Source organism: Hyperolius riggenbachi, chromosome 1 (genome assembly GCF_040937935.1).
Source record: "Hyperolius riggenbachi isolate aHypRig1 chromosome 1, aHypRig1.pri, whole genome shotgun sequence".
NCBI classification, from domain to species: Eukaryota; Metazoa; Chordata; class Amphibia; order Anura; family Hyperoliidae; genus Hyperolius; species Hyperolius riggenbachi.
Window position 1 is genome coordinate 200,501,672 of NC_090646.1, and position 22,772 is coordinate 200,524,443.

Consider the following 22,772-nt stretch of genomic DNA (forward strand, 5'->3'; position numbering starts at 1 on the left):
CAGCGTGCCTGTCTGTGTGATCAGTGTGTTTGCCTGTGTGATCCGTGTACCTGTCTGTGTGATCCGTGTGCCTGTCTGTGTGATCCGTGTGCCTGTCTGTGTGATCAGTGTGTCTGTGTGATCAGTGTGTCTGTGTGATCAGTGTGTCTGTGTGATCAGTGTGTCTGTGTGATCAGTGTGCCTGTCTGTGTGATCCGTGTGTCTGTGTGATCAGTGTGTTTGCCTGTGTGATCAATGTGCCTGCCTGTGTGATCCGTGTGCCTGCCTGTGTGATCCGTGTGCCTGCCTGTGTGATCAGTGTGTCTGTGTGATCAGTGTGTCTGTGTGATCAGTGTGTCTGTGTGATCAGTGTGTCTGTGTGATCAGCGTGCCTGTCTGTGTGATCCGTGTTTGCCTGTGTGATTAGTGTGCCTGCCTGTGTGATCAGTGTGCCTGCCTGTGTTATCAGTGTGCCTGTCTGTGTGATCCGTGTGCCTGTCTGTGTGATCCGTGTGCCTGTCTGTGTGATCCGTGTGCCTGTGTGTGATCCGTGTGCCTGTCTGTGTGATCCGTGTGCCTGTCTGTGTGATCAGTGTGTCTGTGTGATCCGTGTGCCTGTCTGTGTGATCAGTGTGCCTGCCTGTGTGATCAGTGTGCCTGCCTGTGTGATCAGTGTGCCTGCCTGTGTGATCAGTGTGCCTGCCTGTGTGATCCGTGTGCCTGTCTGTGTGATCCGTGTGCCTGTCTGTGTGATCCGTGTGCCTGTCTGTGTGATCCGTGTGCCTGTCTGTGTGATCCGTGTACCTGTCTGTGTGATCCGTGTGCCTGTCTGTGTGATCCGTGTGTTTGCCTGTGTGATCCGTGTACCTGTCTGTGTGATCCGTGTACCTGTCTGTGTGATCCGTGTGCCTGTCTGTGTGATCCGTGTGCCTGTCTGTGTGATCCGTGTGCCTGTCTGTGTGATCCGTGTGCCTGTCTGTTTGATCAGTGTGTCTGTGTGATCCGTGTGTCTGTGTGATCAGTGTGTCTGTGTGATCAGTGTGTCTGTGTGATCAGTGTGTCTGTGTGATCAGTGTGTCTGTGTGATCCGTGTGTCTGTGTGATCCGTGTGTCTGTGTGATCAGTGTGCCTGCCTGTGTGATCAGTGTGTCTGCCTGTGTGATCAGTGTGTCTGTGTGATCCGTGTGTCTGTGTGATCCGTGTGTCTGTGTGATCCGTGTGTCTGTGTGATCTGTGTGTCTGTGTGATCCGTGTGTCTGTGTGATCCGTGTGTCTGTGTGATCCGTGTGTCTGTGTGATCAGTGTGTCTGTGTGATCCGTGTGTCTGTGTGATCAGTGTGTCTGTGTGATCCGTGTGTCTGTGTGATCCGTGTGTCTGTGTGATCAGTGTGTCTGTGTGATCCGTGTGTCTGTGTGATCAGTGTGTCTGTGTGATCCGTGTGTCTGTGTGATCAGTGTGCCTGCCTGTGTGATCAGTGTGCCTATCTGTGTGATCCGTTTGCCTGTGTGATCAGTGTGTCTGTGTGATCCGTGTGCCTGTCTGTGTGATCAGTGTGCCTGTCTGTGTGATCAGTGTGCCTGTCTGTGTGATCCGTGTGCCTGTCTGTGTGATCCGTGTGCCTGTCTGTGTGATCAGTGTCCGTGTGATCAGTGTGTGTGTGTGTGTGTGTGTGTGTGTCTGCGATCTGTGCGTTTGTGAGAACGAGAGAGATCTGTGGGTGCGACCTGTGTGATCAGTGTGCCTGCCTGTGTGATCAGTGTGCCTGTCTGTGTGATCCGTTTGCCTGTGTGATCAGTGTGTCTGTGTGATCCGTGTGCCTGTCTGTGTGATCCGTGTGCCTGTCTGTGTGATCAGTGTGCCTGTCTGTGTGATCCGTGCAGGGCCGGATTTGTGCTTTTTGCCGCCCTAGGCCGATTATCACCAGCCCCCCCCCCCCCCCCTCCCCCCACCGACCAACAGCACCCCTCACACACGCACATAATTTATATGCACCTTTTCATCAGATTACATAATTTAATAACCACTATGCCCCTAGATAAAATAAATAAGTAGTTATTAAGAAGTGTAGCAGAGCTCAGTAAAAGGCAAAAATGTATATATACCTGGGGCTTCCTCCAGCTCCATACGCTCCAATCGGTCCCACGCCGCTGTCCTCAGTCTTCTGCAGCGCCGGTACCGGGTCCCTGCATTCCGTGAGTCTGAGCTAGTCTCACGTAAGAGAAGTTCGCCCTCTACGTATCTCTCCGGCAACTGCTGGAGAGATACGCGAAGAGCCCACATCTCCTGCATAGACTGGAGCCGACTGACGGCAGAGCGGGGAACCAGTGCCGGCGCTGCAGAAGGTCGAGGACAGCGGCGTGGGATCGATTGGAGCGTATGGGGCCTGGAGGAAGCCCCAGGTATGTATACATTTTTGCCCTTTACTGAGCTCTGAGTCCCTTTAAGTAGCCATGGCTACAGGATGATTAGGATGCCCTGACCTGTGTAATAGAGTAAAAAGCTAAAGGCCCGTATCCACTACACTATTTTTTCGACAACTGGCAATTTTTTTGAGCGACAAGTGATTGTTTCGGTATCACAACATTGGTGCAGTTGCACGATTACATAAACGTTTGAGATGCGCTGCGACAATGTCTGTCACGGAGGATCAGATCTTTAAGCTTCAACAACTTCTGCGCAAAGTACACAGATCTATTGAACTCTTGTTCGCGTTCGTGTGCCATCGTCGCATGTACCAGCCAGCAGGAAGATGGATTGGAGAATGCTCGTGGACGTCTTTGTGAGCCATCTTCCTATGTAGTTAGGTGAGTATTCAGCTTAAGATCAGCAGTGGAAGGGTTACAAGACAAGGAGGGATGCAGCTGGTGGGAGCAGAGATAAGAGCAGCAGAGATCAAAGCTGGTCAGTGAGAAAATGACAAGGGGGGAGGAAGAGGGGGCCGTTTACCTGGCATACCGCTGGTGTCTGCAGGATGTCACTTGTCCCTGTTAGTGTGCTTCAGAGAGGGAAAGGCAAACTGCAGCTGTTGCCGACAACCAGAGATGCTAGCCTGGGAGTGAAAGGGTGGTTGGAGCTTCTGCATAATAGACTGTCTGTCATGCAGCTAGCTACTGTCTGAATCTGGCGCCAGGGAAAAGGGGGCGGCAACTCACGGAGACAGCAGCAGTATTGCCTAATTGTGTACAAGCACACTGAAAATGCTGAATATATACAGGCACATTTGCCATCTGGAGGGCTGAGCCGTGACTCACCTGACCCCTGTATGATAGCAGCTTCCCTGGTCTGCTGCCCCACTCGCTGGTGGCTGTCCGCTTCCTTCTCTCCCGCATCTTCCTGTATTAGCTCCGCTGTCACTGCCTGCTTACTCCCTGCTTTCACCTCCACTTGTCCGCCTTTAATTGAGACCCAAACTTCCCCTTGCTCGCTGCCCGGGCTTTCCTCTATCAGACCTGCAGCAATCAGCGTGGCCCCCAGTGATGAGTCAGGCGAGTGGTGACCAATGAGGGCGCTGCATACTTCACATAAAGGAAGTGTGAAGTATACAGTGCTGTGATTGGTCACCACTCGCCTGACTCATCACTGGGGGCCACGCTGATTGCTGCAGGTCTGATATCGGCAGCGGAATAAGGGGAAGTTGCGTCTCACACATAGACAGACAAGCGGGGGTGAAAGTGGGGAGCAAGCGGGCAGTAACGGTACATAGCTAGGTTGCATAGCAGGCGCCCCAGCTGCCCCTTCCGCCCTAGGCCTCTGCCTCGGAGGCCTTCCCACAAATCCGGCCCTGGATCCGTGTGCCTGTCTGTGTGATCCGTGTGTCTGTGTGATCAGTGTGTCTGTGTGATCAGTGTGTCTGTGTGATCCGTGTGATCAGTGTGTCTGTGTGATCAGTGTGTCTGTGTGATCCGTGTGTCTGTGTGATTCGTGTGTCTGTGTGATCCGTGTGTCTGTGTGATCCGTGTGTCTGTGTGATCCGTGTGTCTGTGTGATCAGTGTGTCTGTGTGATCCGTGTGTCTGTGTGATCAGTGTGCCTTCCTGTGTGATCAGTGTGCCTGTCTGTGTGATCCGTTTGCCTGTGTGATCAGTGTGTCTGTGTGATCCGTGTGCCTGTCTGTGTGATCAGTGTGCCTGTCTGTGTGATCCGTGTGCCTGTCTGTGTGATCCGTGTGCCTGTCTGTGTGATCCGTGTGCCTGTCTGTGTGATCAGTGTCCGTGTGATCAGTGTGTGTGTGTGTGTGTGTGTGTGTGTCTGCGATCTGTGCGTTTGTGAGAACGAGAGAGATCTGTGGGTGCGACCTTTGTGTATGTGTGAGTGGCATAAGTAATAAAAGGGTGTCTGGAAATTTGGGCGCCCAGGAAAGCTCATAGTAGAATATTGGTAAATTTACCAATAGTTTACTCTTAAAATGTAAAGAAGGAGGGTAAATATTGGTTAAATACCATTATTTTACTATAGCTCAACCTAACTCTACTCTGAACACAACCCCCCCACCCCCTCCAGAGATTTAACCTTAACAGCCCCCTTCCCCCAAACAACCTATTTGATGCTAACCCTAACAGTCTCCCTTCACACAAACAACCTACCAGCCACCAACCCCCCTCCCCCCACTATTTATCGGGCTCCACAGGCTCTCAAATTTCCTGATAATACCGCCATTTCAATGGGCACTTATGCATTACCTTGCATTTTTTTCCCCATAGCTAAAAGGGGGGTGTCTTGGAGGTGTGGCCTGTGCTGAGGGGCGGAGCTTAGGGCGCAAGAACTTATGTGCCTATAGGCTCCTAAGCTCTAAATCCGGCCCTGATGTGCAGATTACAAATCTGCAGAGACTGTGTGGTGTTATCATGTCAGTGTGGACTAAAAGCTCTGTGGAATGCCATGAAAAATAAGGCAGTCCGGAGGGAAAAAAGGGGTCAAACTCAGTACTAGCAAGACGTTCCTAATAAAGTGGCCAGCAAAATATATAAATTCTCTTGTCATTGTATTTATTTTGGTTCATTTATTAGTATAGCATTTAGTAAGTAACATCCATGAGCCCCCAAAATGCTAAATGCTGCAATAATAACCCCAAAGTAGCAAATGCAGCCACTATGACCATCAAATAACGAATGCACCAACCGTCACCTCCAACACATGCAATGAGGAAAACATCACAATAGAAGCAGGAAATGCAGCAACTGTTCCCTCCAACACATAAAATGCAGCAAACTTTACCTCCCACACATGCAATAAGGCAAAATTTACCTTCAGCGCGTAAAATGCAACAACCGTTACCTCTGACACATGAAATGAAGTAAACTTTACCTCCCACTCATGCAATGAGGCAAACTTTACCTCCGACACATGAAATGCAGCAAACCTTACCTCTGGCCCATAAAATGTAGCAACTTTTACCGACACGAAATGCAGCAAACGTTACCTCCGACACATTTATTGCAGCAATCGTAAAATGCAGCCATGCATTTAAACACAGATATTGCACAAATATGCACACAATGCATACATACAAGCAGCATCTCCAACTCACAGCAATCTGTTACTCTGTCTACCCTGTTGCAGGCAGCTGCATTCTGGGTTTAATCTCTACCAAGCTTTATACTGATGTCATAGTTTACAGGAAAAACTATAGCAGTGGGAGACAGAAGTTGAAAAATAGCATTTGGTGACATACATTAACACTTTGGCTTGTGTAATATGAATTTGCCTTCCAAATTTTTTTTTAGTAATATAACTTTTTGGTCCCTTCTAGCCCTTTAAAATATATTTTTGGATCTTGGTAACCATAAGCTATCTGAGTATATACTCACATATAAGCCGACCCGCGTGTAAGCCCACAGAAACCAGGAAAAAGTGATTGACTCATGTATAATCCCCACCCAGTATAGCCCCCTCCACAGTAGCCTGATGTGCCCCCAGTGCAAGTCAGCCCTTCTCCCCATAGCCACATGTACCCCAAGGATGATACAGCTGCGTCTCGAGACGTCACTACATGGCATCATAGATATGAGAGATGGTGATTGCCACAAAGGAAGAAACCCCAATCATTGTACCACTGACACTTTGCTTGCACGCTCTGATTCACAAGCCAGGGGACACAGGTAGTCTTAAGCAGCGCACTCTGCACACCATGTTGCAGCCGATGGGGAGCCACGGACACAGCAGGGAGCCAGCTGGCAAGAGCAGGATCACTAGTGCACGATCCTTACACTCCTCTTCCAGTATCAAAGCCTGCTCCACCATCCATTCTGCTCAACTGACCCGCATATAAGCTGAGGGGGTAACTTTTCAACACGTTTTTTTGTACTGAAAAATTAGGCTTACAGTGAGATGAGAAAGTTTGGGCAACCTTGTTAATCGTCATGATTTTACTGTATAAGTCGTTGGTTGTTACGATAAAAAATGTCAGTGAAATATATCATATAGGAGACACACACAGTGATATTTGAGAACTGAATTGAAGTTTATTGGATTTACAGAAAGTGTGCAATAATTGTTTAAATAAAATTAGGCGGGTGCATAAATGTGGGCACTTTTGTCATTTTATTGATTCCAAAACCTTTAGAACTAATTTTTGGAACTCAAATTGGCCTGGTAAGCTCAGTGACCCCTGACCTACATTCACAGGTGAATCCAATTATGAGAAAGGGTATTTAAGGGGGTCAGTTGTAAGTTTCCCTCCTCTTTTAATTTTCTCTGAAGAGTAGCAACATGGGGTCTCAAAACAACTCTCAAATGACCTGAAGACAAAGATTGTTCACCAACATGGTTCAGGGGAAGGATACAGAAAGCTGTCTCAGAGATCTCAGCTGTCTGTTTTCACAGTTAGAAACATATTGAGGAAATGGAAGACCCCAGGCTCGAGTTCAAGTTAAAGCTCAGAAGCGATGAATGGTGAGAACAGTCAACCCACAGACCAGCACCAAAGACCTACAACATCATCTTGCTGCAGATGGAGTCACTGTGCATCATTCAACCATTCGGCACACTTTACACAAGGAGATGCTGTATGCGAGAGTGATGCAGACGAAGCCTTTTCTCCACCCACAGCACAAACAGAGCCGCTTGAGGTATGCTAAAGCACATTTGGACAAGCCAGCTTCATTTTGGAATAAGATTCTATGGACTGATGAAACTAAATTTGAGTTATTTGGGCATAACAAAGTGTGTTATGAATGGAGGAAAAAGAACACAGCATTCCAAGAAAAACACCTGCTACCTACACTAAAATATGGTGGTAGTTCCAACATGCTGTGGGGCTGTGTGGCCAGTGCAGGGACTGGGAATTTTGTCAAAGTTGAGGGACGCATGGATTCCACTCAGTATCAGCAGATTCTGGAGACCAATGTGCAGGAATCAGTGACAAAGCTGAAGCTGCGCCGGGGCTGGATCTTTTAACAAGACAACAATCCTAAACACTGCTCAAAATCCACTAAGGCATTCATGCAGAGGAACAAGTACAACATTCTGGAATGGCCATTTCAGTCCCTAGACCTGAATATAATTGAAAATCTGTGGTGTGAGTTAAAGAGAGCTGTCCATGCTCGGAAGCCATCAAACCTGAATGAACTAGAGACGTTTTGTAAAGAGGAATGGTCTAAAATACCTTCAACCAGAATTTAGACTCTCATTGGAACCTACAGAAAGTGTATAGAGGCTGTAATTTCTGCCAAAGGAGGATCTACTAAATATTGATTTCATTTCTTTTTTGTGGTGCCCACATTTATGTACCTGCCTAATTTTGTTTAAACAATTATTGCACACTTTCTGTAAATCCAATACACTTCATGTCACTTCTCAGATATCGCTGTGTGTGTCTCCTTTATTATATACTTAACTGACATTTTTTATCGTAACAACCAACGATTTATACAAGAAAATCATGACTGTTAACAAGGTTGCCCAAACATTCACATCCCACTGTATATGCGAGTATATACAGTACTCTGCAGCATTGTTGATTAGCATACGTTAAAACACCTTACTGTGCTGTGCATTACTTTGTGTCATATCAGACAGCCATTTTGAAATAAAAAAAAAATCACAGTTCATTTACAGTGTACCGCAAATGTTCACTCTCACTGATTGTTGATTAGCTCACATTATTTACACAAACCTTACTTTGTTCATACTCTTCTTACTCTTCTGCTGCCAATGTTGCTGTACCCTCATTATCCTCCTCTGCTGTGGTCAACTGCAACACCACCTCCACCACCAATGCCTTTCCAACAGAATTGAATTTCTCAGAGGAGGAGCTATTTCCCAAAGCACTGACATACTAGAGTGATGCACAAGTGTTCTTGCCATCAGATAAGGGAGAAGAGCAAGGCAGACACTCAGACGGAAGTCCCCAGGTCACCAAAAGGTGTAATGTCCCTGCTGCTGTGGCCTACTGTCAGGGCCGGCCCGCTCATGAGGCGGGGTGAAACATTTGCCTCAGGCGGCAAACATCTAAGGGCGGCACCCGCCCGGGGGGGCCGGCTGTCGAGCCGGAGGGGTAGCGGGCAGGTCGGGGGTATTGGGTCTAGGGGTGGGGAGGGGGGTCGGACCCCCCCTCCCTCGCCTGGGTCCCCCGATCTGCGCTCCCCTCCAGCCTGTAATTAGGAAGCCGCTGCCAGATCGTAAGAGGCACGGGCGGGGAGGACTCACCTTTTCTGCGTTCCAGCGAGCGCTCCACTGACGTCACTTCCTACATCGCCGCCCACTGTATTGTAAGTGGACGGCGATGCAGGAAGTGACATCAGTGGAGCGCACGATGGAACGCGGATAAGGTGAGTCCTCCCCGCCCATGCCTCTTACGATCTGGCAGCGGCTTCCTAATTACAGGCTGGAGGGGAGCGCAGATCGGGGGACCCAGGCGAGGGAGGGGGGATCCGACCCCCCTCCCCACCGCTAGGCCCAATACCCCCGACCTGCTCGCTTGCTCGCTACCCCTCTGGCTCGGCGCCCCCCCCCCCCGCACCCACGGGGGGGGGGGGGTGGTTCCAGCAGCAGCTATCTCCTAAATTTGCCCCAGGCTTCAAAAAGTCTAGGGCCGGCCCTGTCTACTGTGAGCTTCAAGCTGTAAGCGATGATGGGGGTGACAATGTTATAGTGATGGATGGCTCATGGGTGCCAAGAGAGGAACCGGAGGAGAAGAGTTCAGAGGAAGAGACCAAGTCTCAGGAGGAAGAAAAAGTGTAGGACGCAGGGAGAGGTCACAGAGGACAGGAGGCAAAAAGCAGGGTCTTACAATGTTACAAGGGATCAGGCAGACACCAGGCCCAGTAACTTCTAGCGGTACTAACCAGCACAACAGGGGTCTTTCGTGTGGGAATATTGAAGTGTGTGGTGTGTGCTGCAGACAGAACCAACACCATCTGCAACCATGTGTCAAGAAAAACATAGTCGTGGGAAAAGCTTTAGTGAATCAAGCCCCTAGGGTGACGACTTCTTACAATTTTTAGGCAGGTAACTGCTCCATTTTTCAGACCTCATCTAGTGTAGCTGCTATTTCTAATTCTAATGTACTAGGTACCTAAGAGGTAAGAGGTACTAGGAGTCATGGTGGTGCGTTATCCCGTCATCGTGACATATGTGATCTTCTGCAAAGGAAAGCAATTACTTGGCAGAATGCAGAAGAGACGGTTTATTGGCACACTCAGTATTCCACCTTTGAATGTCAGTAGTAAAAAAAAAACATTTTTTTCAATGTAATAATAAGGTCATGCCCTCTTTGGCCACAGGGGCAGCAATCCTGACCTGCACCACACCTTCATTTGTTTAATTGGAGTTTGCCACATTATTTTCCTGGCGCCTGCCAGAAATATAACATTTTCTCAATAAAATAATGTATAAAAAATGTAAAAACTGGGCCAGTTTATTGATTAGCGTGCAGCGTCACGCCAACACACCCGGGCCCCTTGGTAAGTAAACTATGTGCAATTTTTGATTATTTAATGTTAAGTGTATATTGTGTAATTTGTACATATTCATTTTGGTTTTTCTCAGAGCTTTGGAGTCAGAGCAAGTTTTGGATACCTGGAGTCAAAGTTATGGCTTCATAAACTAAGGAGTCGGAGTCGGGTGACTTTTTGTTTGTATGTATGGTTCTTTCAGTAAAGCTGTGTTCTTCCTTTCAGGCCTATTTGAGGACTGGCCTTTTGTGACAGCCTGTTCAGAAGGGTGGAAGGGTGGAAGGATGGTGCGGCTGCAGTCAGGTGACTGTTCAACTTCTCGCTTCCTGTTCACGCAGAGATTTGGATAAAATTTACAGCTGACCTATGCTGTAAATTGCCTTAGTGGAAAAGCCCTTTTTTGATTGTACATATGATTCTTTCAATGAATTTGTATTCTTTCTTTCAGGTCTATCTTTCTTTCTTTCTTTCAGGTCTATTTGAGGACTGGTGTGCCTTTGCTGTCAGCCTGGTAGAATGGGTGACTGCTTAACTTCTCGTCTCCCATTCACTTGGGGTTTGGTGTTTGAGTGAAGACAGTGGTTTTAGATTGGGGTATAATTTGCAGCTGACCTCTGCTTTACATTGCCTTTTAGTGGGAAAATCAGGCAATTTTCATTTTAACGCATTTTTTCTTATCAGTAACGTTTCTCTCCTCTCTTTCAGGCCTATTTGAGGACTATTTGAAAGTGAACATGTTAGTTACATCTACTAAAAGTTTATGACTGTCACTAGTCTGTACCGTATTTTTCAGACCATAGGATGCACTTTTTCTCCCCCAAAAATGGGGGGAAAAAGTCACTGCGTCTTATGGTCCGAATACAGAAATTTTGGCCAGGTGGCTATCCCCTGTTCTGAGTCCCCCATCTGCTTTTCTATGTCCCGTGTGTGCCAGCTGCTGTCCCATGTTCCCTCCTCTGTCCCTGTGTCTCTAGGGGCCACTGGGGTAATATTCGGCTAAGGTGTGGACAGGTTGTACTTGGGCAGAGGAAGAATTCGTAAGCTGCACCGATCAAAGCTCGCACCGATGAGAGAGGTGAGAGAGCGGCAGAGCATCCCAGCTGACCTGCAGGCTGTGGCTTACAGCATAACAGGGCCACAGTGGGAAAATGAATAGCGGTAATCATCCATAGGAAAACCGCTGGTTGGTCCGTGCATGCAGCTGAAGCCTCTCTCTCTTCATTTCCGCTTATGTCACTAATGCGGAAGTGAAGCGAGAGAGGCTTCAGCTGCATGCACGGACCAGCCAGCGTCTTTCTGATGGACAATTACTGCTGCTCATTTCCCCACTGTGGCCCCGTTATGCTGTAAGCCTCGGCCTGTAGGTCATCTGAGATGCTCAGCTGCTCTCTCCCCTCTCTCCTCGGTGCAGGCTGTGATTGGTGTGGGCTATGATTGCTGCAGCTGTGAGATCGGGGTGGCTTCTCCCTCCACCAAGGTACAAACTGTCCCTCCCACCTGAGCCGCACATTACCCTGGGGGCCATGGGTGCCACATGCTTCTCCCAAGGATGACAATGTGCTGGGGGGGGAGGGGCAGGGGAGGGGTATACTGTTCGGGGCTAGGGTGTCATTAGGGTGTCATGTGCTGGGGAGGCCATATCATGTGGTGAGGCGACGAGGGACAGACTGGGCAGGGGTGTCATTTGCTGTAGGGTGTCATGTGCTAGGGGGATAGAGGGACACGTGTGTCATGTGCTGGGGGGATAGGGGTGCGTGTCATATGCTGGGGGGGGGCAAGGGTGTCATGTGCTGGGAGAGATAGGTGCTGTTTTTAGGGAAGAGAGCTCTGACTGGTGGGGGAAGGCACCATTTCAGTGTTTTCCATAGGTGCCATATTACCCAGACACTTTACTGCACGCAAGACTCAGGACAGGGAACACTCAGGACAGGGAACACAGAGGACAGGGGACACACAGGACTCAAGACAGAGGAGGACAGGAAACAGAGAAGGGCACATATGAGGACACAGGGGGCACATATAAGGACACAAGGGAGACACAAAAGTACAAGGGAACACAAGGACATAATAATTGGGGGGGATACTCAAAACGTCACTGCACCATGCACCATAGACGCACCAGGTTTAGTATTTATTTTTCCCCTGATTTTTGTCCTCTAAACCTAGGTGCGTCTTATGGTCCGGGGTGTTTCAGGGTCCGAAAAATATCCTTTTTTTTTAAAATCACCTTACACAAAATATATGTAACTGTCTGTTACTGAATAAAAAGTATAATATTTAGTTACAGACTGTAGCACTGTACTCTGAGATGAAGTAAACTATTGATAATGGTGGGAAGATCACAGTAAATAAGAGAAAGCATGTCTACAGTTATTGTAGTTTTCCTGGCGTAGGCTAAGAGCAGCCTGAAGAGGATGTGATGACCTCCATTGTGCTTTACAAATGGGGTCCATTGTGCTCCAGCTGTGTTCTTATGTGTGGATTTTGCCTGATGAAGTAAACGCTTTACTGTAGGTAAAGAGAGGCAATGGAACTTCGGACTTGTCAGCAGGAAGTAAAAGTAGTGCAAGCTGGTATACTAGCCCATAGGCCAAATAGCTATTTTGAGCAAATAGGATGGATTCAGAAAAAAAATTGAATTTGTGCCATTCAGCTCTCTAGCTTTCATAATGTGTTTTCCAGCATGTAATAAAATGACATATGGCACATGAGTCTAAATATCCACGCAATCCACACAGAAAAAAGCAAAAGGGGATAAAAAAGGAAAAGAGAAAAACAGTTTACAAGCGGACCAAGGTATATACTGTATCAGCTATATAGTGCACAACCTAAACTGTGTATTCAAGCCAAAAGACCAGATTCAGCCAATACACAGCACATTTTCTGTGCTGACACAGAGGTCAACCTCAATATCAATGTTAGGTGAAATTTCCAATAAATATGGTGACCCTTGACCCTGTCTAAAAACCTCTGACGTGTTCCTGTGACAGCTTTACTACTGGAGAAATACTGTAAAACCTTTATGTGAAAGGTTGCATAATATAGGAGAATAAACTGTAGTGCTCCGTTTACTGGCAGTGAAAATAGGGGGCAAAAGCAGATACCTACTATTTGAGAGCGATGTGCTAGAGGTTTTTTAAAGGTATATAATTCGAAGGTTAATGAGTACGTACTGGATTGTACCGTGCATCTGAATGGTTCTTGAGTTCTTAGCTGAGCTCCTGATAGCGCTTTCATTGGATTTTCAAACACTGTTGCTCTGGTGTCTTCTAAAAACTAACAAACACAAAAGAATTTCAAAAAGTAAATAAAACATCTCAAGAAAAATACACCCAAGGAACACTGGATGTTTTTTTTTTTTTTGTTACTGACCCCTGTGGCTAGGGTTTTAATTCAGTGCACTCCCTCCTTCCCCTGTATGTTTTTTTTTTTGTCAGCATGCACACAGCTTATGCTGGTGTATGTGCATGGTGCGCATGGATACATTACATTAGTTCCCTTGTGCGATTGGTAAGATGCACTGTCTTTCCCAGGAGAGGAGGTTAGGATGTGTGCTCCTAATCCCTAGATGGGTTTGATGCAATGATTGTTTGCATGTCTGCACTATGCATGTTACAGGGCCAGAGTTAGGACACCTATGTTACCTGGGTACTTCTGCGCAGTATAGGTGACTAAGCATAAAAATGCATTCTTCTGTGAACTAAAACCCCGGCTTTTAACTTAGCTGTAGGGATAACAGTTGTGCCTGGATGAGTGAATCTGTGAATGCATTTGTTTGAACATTTGCATGCGAGAGTGCGAAGGGTTAATAGATTTTTGCTGTTTTCTGGCCACACCCCCTTCAGCCCCTCCCTTTTCCTTAATAACTTATTTAATGTCCTAACTAGAGGCGATGTGCCTGGATATATATGTTTTTTTTTACACTGGATGTTTTGGCTGGTATTGTAACCTTGGTATACACTCGTCGAGTTAGGAGGGTTCTACTGAAAGAAGTAGCTTTGATGCCTAAGTCTCTTCTCTTTGTAATTTCCTGTATTGCTCTACTTGTACTGTATGTTGTGTATCAAACACACACACGCACGCACACACACACGCACGCACGCACGCACGCACGCACGCACGCACACACACACACACACACACACACACACACACACACACACATACACACACACACACCTGCCCACATCTTCTAACGCATACTGTATCATCCTTTGAATCCTCATTCAAGTCACCAGCATCAATCAAGCCACTGGCATCAGTGTCCTCATCACCAATGCCTTTTTGATGGTACAACAACATAACATAAATGTACTACAGGCCAGACATCAATTCTTTGTTACTAGAATGTTGCCCTTTTTTTGAGGATTCTGACTGGGTTAAAGGAAGGGTCCCCCTATATTCTGACCAATTTGCTGCTAATGAGACTTCACAGGATCTCAGCAGTTAACCCTTAAAGGCCCATTCGCAATAATTTGCGGGGATGTTCCCCAACATTGGGCATCATCATTTAACAATAGCATGTTACTGTAAATGATGTTGCCCACTGCGGCGATCACGCATCATTATGCGACAAACACAGCATATCAGATCTAGGGGCACTATGGCGAAAAATTTTAAAATTTAAAATATGTGCAAACATAGACAAATAAAAAGTACATTTTTTTCCAGAGTAAAATTAACCATAAATTACTTTTCTCCTATGTTGCTGTCACTTACAGTAGGTAGTAGAAATCTGATAGAAGTGACAGGTTTTGGACTAGTCCATCTCTTCATAGGGGATTCTCAGCAAGTCTTTTTTTCTTTACTAGTGACCTTAGCCCATTTAAAAACGGGCTAGGTCTGTCTCCGGGCCTACCGCGTGCATGAGCACTCCCGCCGCACGCCTGCGCACGCACCTCCGCACGCCCGCCGCACACCCGGCCGCCCGCATGCCCGCCTGGCTGCGTCCCTCTCGTCCTCCCTGTGTGAGACTGGGTCCGTGAGCAAGGACCCAGCTACACTGAGACAACTGTCCCTGCTATGTTGCCTATTATTATAGAGGATAAAGTTATTCCCTGAAAAGGATTTGAACAATGATGCTGGCCAGCTTCCCTGCTCGCTACACAGTTTGTTGGCAGTTGGACGGAGCAACTGCCATTCACTAAGTGCTTTTGAAAATAAATAAATCTCTGAGAACCCCCTATGAAGAGATGGACTAGTCCAAAATCTGTCACTTCTGTCAGATTTCTACTTCCTACTGTAAGTGACAGCAACATAGGAGAAACATAATTTATAGCTCATTTTACTCTGGAAGAAACGTACTTCTTATTTGTATATGTTTGCACTTATTTTAAATTTTACAGTTTTTCGCCATAGTGCCCTTTTAAGATCCTCGATGACGCTGCACAAAGTACCACGATCGCCTACTTCCCTTTTGTGCCCATCATGTAATGCCGCATGATGTTGCGAGCAGTAAGAAGCATTGCTTGATGACTGTCATTCTGGGGGCACGTCGCTGGACCTGTCAGGCAGTGAGTACGTAGCTAAACACACATTAAGTAACCACCATTTGTTTCAACACAATTACACATGCCTCCTCCCCTAAAGTTTGAATAGCAAGATGATGCAATCCAAGAAGCAGCAGCAGCCCCACCCACCAAGCCTGAAACTAACATACTGAACTGCTTCTGGTCATGTGATCAAAATTTTAAGACAGAATTTTTGAATGCCAAAGCTTTATTTTACACAAAAAGCACACTTTGTGCATTCTGAAAACCATGCTATTATATGGCATTTTTAGATCAGTGCCTGTCGATGGGCTTTATTCTATTTAAGTAGATCAAGAACACCTGTCCAGACAAATGTGAATGTAAAGCAAAAGTCACTGACAAATAAATGAAAACAATGAATTGAGCTCCTTTACACATAAACCGCATTCAAGCACTATTTTAAAATTGGATAACACTGCCACTGAGTTACTTTTGAAAGCATTTAAGCTATAACCTTTTGGATCCATCATCCATACATTATTGATGGCTTGCTCTTTCATGACAGAGCACCAGGGAAAGGAGGAATTTTGGGAAATGAAGTGCGGTGAGAAATAATTATATCGGATCCAAACTTGGCCTCATGGTTCTTCACTTTTAGTGATTTTTTTGAAGGTTTGTTATTAATTGGTCTTCTGCTGATAAATTCATACATCAATATAAAGGATGCTCTAACACGTCTCTTCTATCTACCCTTATGGGCTGGCTCGTTCTGTTCTGTAGCATCCCGTTATTCAGCTGTGCATTCTCGTTCTCTCCGCTCACAGATGACATGAAAAACAGATCTGTTTTGGCGTGGAGCTTTAGCAGGAATCCTAACAGCAACAGCTCATCATCTATGAAAGTGAATATTAGAAAAACCCCTGCAGACTACTTAGTCTAGACGAGTGCTAATATTTCACACCCATGATACAAATAACCTCTATCCGTAGAGAAACATTTGAAACTTATTGGAAACGGTAAATCTATTCTCCTCCAGTAGTATCTCTTATTTATCACGTGAATGATGCATTGCATTACAGCCACTAAAAGTTTTCAGTTGAGAGTCAACTTATCTTAAATGGATGTGGAACCTGACAAGGCAAGTGCACCATCCTCATTCTAGATGCAAAAATATGAGAGTGGAATTTATGTTATCCAAAAATATTGCCCTGGAAACGAAAGTGACAGCGGAATAGATAAGGACAAGACAGGATGATGTATTGTACGTTGTCTGTAAGTTGTGGAAATGACAAGGAAATGTAGCTAGACTCGTAATTCCAAGTTTTCCTTCTAGAAATAAATTCAGTAACCCTTCATGCCAGCAAGTGATTGGCTTGCAAGCCGAATTAAGGAGAATGCTTTACTAATTAGAAAGGAACTAGAAAAGTTGAAAATAAATAAATAAATAAATAAAGCATTGTATGGATGTACATATTTACATATTCTCTTATTTTGTCTGTTAAAGACTTTACTTGAGTTGAGATTCGTAACAGACTAAATCTGGGTTCACTGGTAGTGATTATTTAGGAATCTATGGTACTCACATTAAGCTATTAACCCAACCCAGCTCTTTCCGCTAGGTAAATCACAATGTTTCCTATTCTATTTTTAACTTCTCACTTTGAAATGTATTGATTTATTTTTTTCCCTAATGCTATCTTTTGTTAAACACCAGGGTTACTGTATACAGTTTTCGGGTGGCTAAACACATAGAGAACTTAAAGTGTACCTGAGATGTCAATAAAGAAAGATTTGATACTTACCCAGGGCTTCCTCCTGCCCCATAAGCACCGCTGAGTCCCTCGCCATCTTCTCAAGTGCCTCTGTTCTCCGGCTCTTGGTCCCGGTAACTGGCTCAGCCGCCCCAGTTGGGCTCTTCTATGCTTGCGCAAAGAGGCCGCACATGCGCAGAAGACCCCGATTGATACGACTGAGCAAGATTACAAGGACCGATAGCCGGAGAACGGAGGCACTCGGGAGAGCGGTGAGAGACTCAGCGGTGCTTGTGGAGCTGGAGGACGCGCAGGGTAAGTATCAAATATTTTTTGTATTGATGTCTCAGGTACACTTTAACTATGATTGCTTTCAGTTTGCAAAACTGGATTTTCAGGCAGCTTTCTAGTATGGTACTTTGCAATAAGGTGTCTACTGTTTTTCTTCTCACTTCATAAGGATAACTATGCACAACTGGTGGCCAAGCTGAGCATGCATGTTTATTCCTGTTACTAAAGGCATTAGGGCTGGTTCACACTGCAAGTGCTTTTCTAAGTGCCAGTGATTTGAACAGTGTTAGCTAATGTGTGATTTTTAAAAAATCACTTAAAGCGGAATATAACCCTGCATTTCAACTTTGCTCTAAAACATTATTTACAGTATATTATATGCAACAAGCATTTTTTTTTTTACTAGACCAGCATTGGAAGGGTTACACAGGGCTTTAAAGTTCCTTTAGATTTTTGCAGACGCATCCGAAGCTGAAAAGAGATACATTTTGTTTACAGAAATGTATCTAATTGTTGAATGTGACTCATCTCTCTGACTGAGAAGGAGCTTGGAGGACTGCCAAAGAGTGTGTAACTGTTTATCAATAGATACATAGAATGTAACAATCTGAACTTCTGCATATCTCTCCACGGAACTTGAAACGTCTGTGTTTAACCCTTCCAATGCTGGTCTAGTAAAAAAAAATGCTTTTTGCATATAATATGCTGTAAATAATATTTTAGAGCAAAGTTGAAATGCAGGGTTATATTCCGCTTTAAGTAAGATCACAAACTTGGCTTTACTTTAGCAAGAGCTTTGGAAATCACTGGTGGTTAGAAAAGCACTTGCAGTGTGAACCAGCTCTCAGGAAAGCAGAAGGAGACCCTCTACTGTTGCAAAATGCAACAGAGACTGGCACAAAAAAAATCTAACATAGTGGTTCACTATTACACCTAACTACATTACTACATAGTACAGTACTACATTTTGCTTTGAGGGGAAACTTTAGGAGCAAAAAATCTTGGTTGATTCTCAGGGTTCATACAAGGCACCTTAGGTTTTTCAGTATATCTTGGTGGGCACTGATGTGTATGTGTGTGACCACCTCTGGAACCCTACTAATATACATCAGTATTACATCCACTTTGTAAATAGAAAAAGGCAGCAATACCATATCCAAGATGCAGTTATTTGTGTGCTTGGCTCTGTACATATACATGTCTATCTCGTCATGTCACATGTCACCTCGGCATTCCTTTAAGAATGTGAAATTTACTTATTTTCTCACACTTTCCAGAACATGGAACTACAGACTAAAGACTCAGAGTTATGCTGTTTCTTCCTATGAAGGTACAAAGAATATGGTGACTCATTCCATAATATACTTTTATCTGTATAATCTTACATTTATAATTAATCACTAAATCAAAACAGTTCTGGGCCAGTTGCATAGAATTAAATATGGCTTTCAATTATTTCTTTCTGTCTCACTCATGACTCATCCCCCCAGTCGTGATACTCATGTAGGTTTTCACGGTTGACCTTTGTTTCATGTACCAAATTCTCAATAATGATGCTTCATGGAGGACCTATCCTAATGTGAAGCTGAGGGTTCTAGCAATGAACACATTAAAAATAAAATGAGATATCATTATTCATCAATAATTTCACCTACAGTTAAACCACTGCATATTTTCTATTTTATTTTATACTATAAAAGAAAAAGAATCTATTTCTCATTACTATCCTATACAATAAGCCCCGTGTCCCTACATCCTCCCCTGTCCCTGTATCCGTGCCTTTTCGCTACTGTGCATGTGTGGCATGCGGGCAGCCGTAGGGACAGGAGGCGGATGAGGCCGGGGGTCGTGTGTGCGGTGCGTGGGCATGCGCGCTGATATGCAGCGGTGACAAGGGCGGAAGGGGAGAGGAAGGGAGGTTGTGAGGGATGCCAAGAGCCTGTTATTGTAATGGGCTTAGACCTACTAGTGACTTTATAAACATACATTTTTTGCCTCATTCAAACATTTCTATGTTGTGATTGATCTGTTCAGTGAACTGGTAAAGGGAAATTTCTTGGCCTGAGAGCAACCTCAGGAAACAGAATGTTTGACTCTGTATGTTACAAAACATTAGGGCAGATGACCCTCATTAGAAAATATAAATTAAGTAAGATGTAAATGTTATTAGTAAAAGATAACATATTAATATGAACATCACAGACTGACCGAGATACACATATATTTAATTGAATGCTTTTTAACACTAGCATGTCTAGATATCAAACACTGGTCCTACTACACAATTTACATGTGAATTATGTAGTAGGACCAGTGTTTGATATGGGATATATATATATATATATATATATATATATATATATGTATATATATATATATATATATATTTCCCTTAGAGCAACCTAGCAGTTAAATTATTTCTACACCCTATGGATATCCTAACTTTCTAGCAATAGGAACATCTACAAGATAACCAGACTTAAAGAGGAACTGTAACCAAGGGTTGAACTTCATCCCAATCGGTAACTGATACACCCTTTCGCATGAGAAATCTTTTCCTTTTCTCGAATAGATCATCAGGGGGTCTGTATGGCCGATATTGTGGTGAAACCTCTCCCACAGTGTGATGTCAGGACCTTGGTCCTGGCAGTTTCTTGGCTGTTAAGGCTCAATTTCAGTAGAAGCGATGCGTGTGCTGAAACACATGCCTGGCAATGGAATAGTTTCCACTGCATGTATGTTGTGTGGAGCGGTGCAGAATGATCCGAGAATCTGCAGCATGCTGCAGATTCTCGCATGGCCGCATCCGCCCGCAGCCACTTCCCATCTCCTCCAACACACTGATGTGGAAGTGATGCGAAGCGGCGAGATAGCCCTAAGGGTCATTTCCACTAGGTGCGGTGCTATGCGGCTACATAGCCACATCGCACCGCATCCATGCTGAAACACATGCACACCAATGGAAGTGTTTCCACTGCGTGCATGTTGTGCAGAGCGGTGCGATCCGAGAACTTGCAGCATGCTGCTGAATCTCGCATGCCCGCATCCGCCCGCAGCCACGTCCCATCTCCTCCATTGACTTCCGCATCGGGAGATGCGGAAGTGATGTGGCCGGTGGCGGAAGTGATGCGATGCAGCTAGGTAGCCGCATTTGCATCACTTTGTAATGGAAACCAGCCCTTAAGTCTTGTTGCATTGTGGAAAATAACAGCCGTTTCCAACTGCCAAGCAACCAGTATCTCCCTCTATGCGTATGTGTATCTATGAAAAAAAGTCTGCCAGTAGTAAAGATAATTATGTGCAGGATGATTGTGGATCAAACAATATGAACAAATTACAAATATCAATCATTTCTTAATGTCGCGTCTATTTTTTTTTAACTTTAAGCAATTTATTGATTTCGTTTTTTCTATTTTTGCTAAATTTCCTCTTTAAATATCTTATGATATGCTGTGTGTGTTTGTATTGTTTATTAAGCAATCACATCTTCTATTGTTCCACCAGACATCATCAACTCTTCCCAACCAGAATTCCTCTTCTCTCTAGACAAGCTAACAACTTACCAGTATAAAGGATGCTTGTGTAGCTGTGTCTGGTTTTATTATTCTTATGAAACAACTTTATAGCTAAATGAGATGTGTATTATTTATTAGATGCCTTTAAATTGCCTTTACATGTCTGAAAGAACGTTTAATACATTCTAATTTATACCACATTAAAGTAAATGCTATATGAATTATGTAATCTGCTCTTATATATTTTTATTTCACGTTTTTCATGAACATTGGAAATAGCTACAGGTTAACATGCATAGTAATTGATCTTACGGTTCCCTTGAGGTGCATTAACTTACCATAAAATGCACACCAATTCCTGCAGAGTGTATTACTATGGGGTATGTTATTTATGTAATAGGATATACACCGCTTATGTGATGCTCTGCCCAAGTCCATGCAGAATGGCAATGCTTTTCATAATTTGCCATTTCCAGGAAAACTGCAGGTATCCACATCAGACTGCGTTTTATATGGCGACATAAAACTCTTGGGGCATTTTTTTCTATATGATTTACTAAGATAAAACGTTGCAGGTTATAATAAATGCAGATCAGAAAAACATCATTACAGATTACAAAGGGTTTTGTTTTGTTGAAAGTTATTGTAGTGATGTAAAATTAGGGAATTGCTAAGTAGAGGTGGCCCAAACGGTTCACTGGCGAACGGTTCCCGGCAACCTCCCGGGGTTCGCGATCGCGGAGAACCGCAAACTTTTCTGGAAGTTCAGTTTGCCCCCATAGTGCATCATGAGGGTCAACTTCGATCCTTTACATCTCAGTCAACAGGCACATTGTAGTCAATCAGGCTACACTTCCTCCTGGAGCCACTTTCCCCCTCTAAAAGGCACGCAGCGTCAGGCTTTTCACTCACCTGTGTGCCTGCCCTGCATTAATTAGAGAAGGGAAAGCTTAGTTAGGCTCTTGTAGGCTTGTTAGCTTGCTCCTTGCTGATTCTTATTGCTAAAAAAAGCCCCCCTCAACAGCTCTTTTGAGAGCTAATCTTGTTCTTGTGATCTTTTTGTGTGTGTGTGTGTGTGTGTCCCACAGACACTTGTGTTGCATAGACAGCCTTGGTACTTCCTACTGTGTGTGCTACTGCCAGGCCCAGCACATTCAGTGACTACTGACTACCTGTAATGAATAGTGACATGCCAGCTGCGGTGGATAGCAGTACCACCGCAGCTGCTTCTGGTTCTTTGCCTGCCAGTCTCCCTGCTCCTCGGGTGTCTAGCACGCCAAGGACGGGTGTGGGGAGTAATTGCATGTCGGCTGCGGTGGATGGTGGATCCACCGTGGTCATTGCTGGGTCCCTGCCTGCTGATTTTTCCGTATTCCAGGCGTCTAGTACGCCGAGGACGCGTGTCTCTCCTGGACTCGGGTACATTAGCGCGTGCGCGCGCTCACCGTCAGGATCTTTATGCCCGGAGGAGGCGCGTCAGCTGACTGGCTGGTCGCTGATGTCAGAGGGCACGCTCGCCGCTCCTGATTGGCCGTGGCTGGTGGGCGTGCCTTGGGGGTCTCCTCCACTTCTTAAGCCTCTCAGCTTCACTTGCAAGTTGTCTGCTGTCGTGAATCTTCGTGTTAGCGCTCAGACCTAAGATAGTTCCGGTGTGCTTTGATCTGGGAGGAAACCAGGGATATCACACAAGACTAGGAATTATTATTATTACTACTGTTATTATTGCTTGATTATTTGTGTATGACTCTGGCTAGTCTGACCAATCTTACTCTCAGCGATTCTGTACCTGTGCCTGTCTGATCCTGTTGCCAAACCTAGCCTGATTACCGTTCTGTCTCTGTCTCCTGATTTTGTACCTCTGCCCATCTGATC